General features: G+C 44.1%; 1 non-coding gene across 1 annotated transcript; it reads left to right on the forward strand.

The window, feature by feature from the left end:
• The first annotated feature begins 5080 nt into the window (after window positions 1-5080).
• On the forward strand, window positions 5081-5271 carry LOC115869912. Its single transcript, XR_004046433.1, has one exon. It is a non-coding gene; the product is annotated as a U2 spliceosomal RNA (small nuclear RNA).
• The last annotated feature ends 946 nt before the right edge of the window (window positions 5272-6217 follow it).

Here is a 6217-nt window from a genome sequence, read left to right on the forward strand (position 1 = left end):
CTACTTGAGCCCTTGGTATCAGCTCCTCATTTTTTCCCCTCTCTCCCCACTCCCTCTCCCTCACGAACCCTTGATAATTCATAAATTATTATTATTTTGTCATGTCTTACACTGTCTGATGTCTCCCTTCACCCACTTTTCTGTTGTCTATCCCCCAGGGAGGGGGTTATATGTAGATCCTTGTTATTGGTTCCCCCTTTTTACCCCACCTTCCCTCCATCCTCCTGGTATCACCACTCTCACCACTGGTCCTGAGGGGATCATCTGTTTTGGATTCCCTGTTTCTGGTTCCTATCTGTACCAATATACATCCTCTGGTCTAGCCGGATTTGTAAGCAATACCTCTATTTTTATGGATTAATGTATTTACATAAGTCTATACCTTTGCTTCTTAGAGCTTACCTCTGTTTCCTTTTGCCTCCTCTCCTGCCCCACCATCACTTTCCCCTTCTTCCACATCTTAGAGCTTCCTCTCAGCTAGATTGGTGTTGCTCTAATACTCACAGGATCTCTACACCCGCCTAGATGTTGGTCTTGATTCCCTAATTGTTCCCCTGTCCATGGCGCGTCTGCTCACCACACCCTTTTCTCTGCCTTCTTCTTCCCCTTAGACCCCCTGGAGCCATTGTCCCAATTGCTTTCTCCACGAGCTTCCCTCCCATGTCTGTCTCATATAAGTAGGCAAAACAACAATGTCCTTTTCTGAACAATAAGAAAACATAAGGTTGAAAAAGAGAAAGGGAGAGAGAAAACAAACAAACAAACAACCCTACATAGATCCGGGTCTGTTCGCTGACCCCATGAGTCCTTTCCCCCTGGTCCTGATGGAGATCCGGTGGCTGCCCTTCCTAGCCCGACGTCCATTCTTAGCTCAGGGGCTCTGTGGATCGGCTTTACTCCAAGTGCTGATCTGTTATGCTCCATTCCTGGTTTGTCCCGCTGCAGGGGATTCAGTTTACACTGTCTCCCCACCGTGTGTCCTCATTATTGTCCCCTGTCACTGTATGCTCCAGTTAGGGGACAACGTGCCATGAGTTGTTGGCAGTCCCACAGTCCTCTCTGTGCCTTAGCAAGTCCATGCAGGGACATCCTCCTCCGGGCTTGGTGTGCCCATGTGGAGTCTAGGCTGACTGCCCCTTTCTCTTTGTCCTTCTTGGTTTGCTTCTGTGTGGATATGGTAAGTCGGTTCCTTTCCACCACCTGAAGGTAGTGTCATTCGCTCTGGCACACACTTCCAGGGTCAGGGTCAGACTGGCTCTGGTTGGGACCGGCCTGTAGTCCTGTCTTTTCATGCATTCCTCCACGTGTTACGTTGCCCTCCTGGTTTGGTGGGTCATGGTGGGGTCTGTATGCACGCTCCAATTCTGTGGACACACAACCAACACCCTCCCCCTGGGTGGGTTAGTGCTCTGTTCCCCCCATGTCATCATCTATGTTTCTTTCCACCCCCACTCTCCCTCCTCCTTCCCCCTTTTTTATGTTGGATTCACATGTACCTCCTTGGGCTTGGTCCGCCCTCCACCTGACTGCCTATGCCTCCACCCGTACATTGTGAGACAAGTGTCTTTTCTTCTCCTCCTGCTGTGCTGATTGTACTTCCCCAGGGGACTCACGTTATACTTGTCCTTTTGTGATTGGCTTACCTCGCTTAACATCATTCCTTCCAACTCTTCCCAAGAAATGACGTGTTTCGTGTGTTTGTCCTTGCTTTTTAGTGCTGTGTAGTACTCCATTGTGTGTATGTGCCAGAGTTTACTAATTCAATCATCTATCGATGGAAATTTAGGTTGTTTCCAACTCTTTGAGATTGTGAATTGTACCGCAACAAACATTGGAGTGCAGATGACTGGTCATGTTTATTTGTTACCTCTTTTGGGTATTAGCCCAGTAGAGGGATGGCTGAGTCATAAGGTAGATCAATTTCCATTTTCTTTAAATATCGCCAAATTGCTTTCCATAGTGGCTGTACAAATCTACACGACCACCAGCAGTGGAGGAGAGTTCTTATTTCACCACCTCCCCTCCAACACTTGCTCTCTGATTTTCTGATTTGGACTAACCTCAAGGGTGTTAGATGATATCTCATGGTTGTTTTATGTGTTAGTCTGGGTAGACTAGGGAAACAAATCCATGGACACACATATGTGTATAAGAGATTTATACACAAGAGTAATTGAACATTGAGAAAACATCTCAGCCCAGTCCAGATCAAGTCCATAAGTCCGATGTTAGTCCATATGTCCAATATCAATCCGTAAAGTCCTCTTCAGACTCACAAAACACATGCAATGATGCTGAATGTAGAAGATCACAGGTCAGTGGGTAGAAAGTTTTTGGATCCAGTGTCATTGGAAACATCTAAACGCTGGCAGGGGTCTCTGCATGGCTTCTCCAGCACCCAAGGCTGCATCAGGGTGGGTCCATGTGTCTTGTCAGCTGCTATGTCTCCCAGGGTGTGAGCAGAGAGTCTCCCACCCCCAAGGAGGAAATATCTGAATTCCCAGAATCCTTAGGGAAAGGCTATGCCCACACAGAAGCCTCATTGGCTATGACCTGATTGACAGGCTAGACTCTACCCCAACACGCTTAAGCCTCAAACTGACAATTATATAACTACCACATTTTAATTTGCATTTCTTTTATGCCTAATGAACGGGAGCACTTTCTCATGTGTTTATTGGCCATATGTGTCTCCTCCCTAGTGAAATTTCTTTTCAATTCTTTTGCCCACTTCCTCAGGGGGCTGTTTTCTGCTTTTTGCGGGCTAGGGGGGTATTGTAGATTTTAGTAATAAGCCCTTTGTCTGATGCATCATTACTAAAAATTGTCTCCCAGTCTGTGGGCGCCTTGTTACCCTCTCGGTGAAGGACCCGATCTTAATAACACTGATGGCATGAAGCTCTGGCACATTTCATCTGCTGTTGGTGCATGACTCAAAATGAGAAGCTGCAAACATTCATTAATAATCAGAATGTGAAATGTACAAAATATGAATCTAGGAATATTGGAGATCATGAAAAATGAAATGGAACATGTGAAGATGAGTATCCACTAATTAGCTGAAATGGGCTGGTCTTGGTCATTCTGAGCTGGATAATCATGTGGTTTACCGTGCTGGGAGTGACAAAGTCAAGAGGAATGGTGTCACAGTCATCATCGAAAAGAACATGTCAAGACCGTCTTTGGAGTACAATGCTGTCTGTGATAGGATGATATCTATACACCTACAAAGAAGTCAGTTGATTCGACTAATAGTCAAATTTACCCACCAACCATTAAAGTTCATGATGCAGAAACAGAATTCTACAAGCGTCTTTCATTTGAAATTGACCAAACATGCAATCAAGATGCACAGATGATTACTGCTGATTGGATGTGAAAGTTGAAAACCAAAAGGAGGAAATAATATGCTCACTCAGCATATCTCAAATGGAAGGAACTGAAGAAAAATTACAACCTCGAGTTGTAACATTGAAAGGTTCAGTGGGCACATATATATACTTTTAGTCATTTTATTGGGGGCTTTTACAACTCTTGTTACAAACCATACATCAATTGTATCCAACATATTTGTACATATATTCCATCGTTCTTTTCTAGACATTTACTTTCCATTGAGCCCTAGGGATCTGCTCCTCCTTTTCCCCTCTACCTCCTCCCCCCCAACCCTAGTGGCCCCTGATAGATTGTAGATTGTTAATTCTTTTCAAATCTCACTCTGATCGCCGTCTCCCTTCCCCTCTGGTTTCTGTTGTTCTCCCCCTGATGGGGGTCAATGGGCAAATATTGATCGATGCAGGAAGCATCAAAGGTGAGGGGAGGAAGACACAGAATCACGGCACCAAAGAGAACTGCTCGACATTCAACCACTTCAAGAGGTGATATATGACCAAAAATTGATAAATTGAAGGAAGAAATCTAAGCTTCACTGAGGCATTAGTGAAAAACAAGAGTCTGGGAATTGATAGCATATCATTTGAAATGTCTCAACAAGCTGATGAGGCACTGGAAGCACTCACTCATCCATGCCAAGAAATTTGAAAGACAGCTATCATTTCTACCCATTCCTAAGAAAGGTGACCCCACAGAATGTAGAAATTATCAAATAATATAATTAATATCACAGTTTGCTGAAGATCATCCAACAATGGTTGCAGCAGTACATTGACAGGGAGCTTCCAGAAACTGGATTTAGAAGAGCACGTGGAATGAGGATATCATTGCTGAGGTCAGATGGATTGTGACTGAAAGCAGAGAACACCAGAATGATGTTCACTTGTGTTTCCTTGACTAGTGTGTTAGGCTGAGTTTTCTAGATAAATAAGACCAGTGATACTTACATATGTATAATAAAGAGAATCATATCAAGAAAGAGGTCCACACAGCTTCAGTGTGGCAGGCCCAGCCTAGTCCAACTCTGTGGGCCAAATACTCTTTCTGTCTGCTAGAGCTGCTGGTATTGGAGGATGGGCCAAAAGGCAGAAGGACAAAACACCAGGTAGGAAGACCACGATGGTGGAGGCAGAGTCAAATGAATCTAAGGAATCAACCTGGCAGGTCTCCAGCAGCTCCCAGGGCCAGCAGATCACATCATGGGCCACCAGTCTTAAACCCCAAAGAAAATAGATCCAGGGTCCACGTCAGCAGGAGTAATAAGAAGAGCGATCCATTTTGCCAAGCAAATTTATAGATATAGAACAGGTCATACCTACAAGAAGACATCATCAGGCCTTATGGGGGAGCCCTTACTGCCCCAGTCCTGAGGGCCTTGGCCCAGCCAGATTGACATAAAACAGTTACGCAAGGGCATTTGACTGGATGGATTGTAACAAACAAAGAATAACATTGAGAAGAATCGGAATTCCAGAATCCTTTATTGTGTTCATGCGGAACCTGTGTGTGGAGCAAGAGGCAGTCATTTGAACAGAACAAGGGAATACTGCATGGTTTAAAATCAAGAAAGATGTGTGTCAGGGTTGTATCCTTTCATCATACTTATTAAAGCTCTCTGTTGAGAAAATAATCCGAGAAGCTGGATTAGATGAAGAAGAATGAAGAGGCATTAGAATGGAAGGAAGGCATCGCTTCTCGGCCTTTTGGCTAAGATCAAGTGTAGTATCTGTTCTTATCAGTTTAATATCTGATACGTCCTCTATCCGAGGACAATATATTAAATGGATTTTTGGAGCAGGGAGATGGAATAGGAGCTTGCTCCGTCCACTCCACGCATCGACCTGGTATTGCAGTACTTCCAGGAACGGTGCACCCCCTCGGGGGACTTTAAAAAAAAAAAAAAAAAGGAAAAAAAAAAAAAAAGAATGGAAGGAAGGCTTATTAACAACCTGCGCTACGCAGCTGAGGCAAGTGAGGAGCACTAGAAGCACTTGCTGATGACGATCAAAGGCTGTAACCTTCAGTGTGGATTGAAACTCAGCGTAAAGAAAATCAAAAGCCTGACAAAAACACCATGTTAAACAGAGAAAAGATTGAAGTTGTCGAGACTCTCATTTTGCTTAGATCTCCAATCAATTCTTATGAAAACAGCAGCCGAGCAATACAGTTATGCATTTCATTGTTCAAATCTGCTGCACAGGACTTCCTTAAAGTGTCAGAGAGGGAGGCTATCGCTTGAGGACTACGGAGTATCTGATACTAGCCATGCATTTGCATGTGCTTCACACGCACGGCAAAGTGGGGCAATGAAAAAGGAAGAGTGCCGTGGGACTGATGCATTTGAATGACGGTGCTGGTGAAGAATGTGGAAAGTACCATGGCCGGTCAGAAGAACAAACAAATCTGTTTTGGAAGAGGTATGAAATTTTCCTTAGAATGGAGACTGGCGAGACTTTCTTTCAGTTGCTTTGGACATGTGTTCAGGAGAGAGCAGTCCCAGGAAAGGGCCTGCATGCTTCGATGGATTAACACAGTGGCTACACCTTCAGCAGGAGCTGGACGCAGTGGCTGCATCAAATATGACCACGGTCGTGAGTAAAGTATAGGGCCATGTTTTGTCCCATTGTACATAGGAGCACCATGATTTGGAACCTAATAACAACATTAGACAGTCTGTCCCATTTAGAATGTTTCTATCTTTTGGTGATATTCCTAGGCCATAGGATCTGGGTCATTGTTAATATTAGTTCATACTGCTAAACAATTTTCTAAAATGATTATACAAGTTTGCAATCTCCATAACAAGAAATTAAAGTTTTAGTTG

The sequence above is a fragment of the Echinops telfairi genome, unplaced genomic scaffold, assembly GCF_000313985.2.
Source record: "Echinops telfairi isolate 266 unplaced genomic scaffold, ASM31398v2 ScPeMD7_60;HRSCAF=208, whole genome shotgun sequence".
NCBI lineage: Eukaryota > Metazoa > Chordata > Mammalia > Afrosoricida > Tenrecidae > Echinops > Echinops telfairi.